Below are 220 nucleotides of genomic sequence, written 5' to 3' on the forward strand. Positions count from 1 at the left end.
AATGGTACAAAAATGTTTTATTAGTTGTTTATTATAGTGATAAGTTTAGTTTAAGTAAATAATGTAGTTATAAATTTAGAATATAGTGATAATTTTAATATAGTCGTGTATGATGCATATGTCCTATTAATATGTTTGTTATTGAAGGTGTAGTAAATTTTTGGATGTGGTTATATGATAATTTGAATGTACTTGTGTATGATGCATATGTCCTTAAGAT

Source organism: Glycine max, chromosome 19 (assembly GCF_000004515.6).
Source record: "Glycine max cultivar Williams 82 chromosome 19, Glycine_max_v4.0, whole genome shotgun sequence".
NCBI lineage: Eukaryota > Viridiplantae > Streptophyta > Magnoliopsida > Fabales > Fabaceae > Glycine > Glycine max.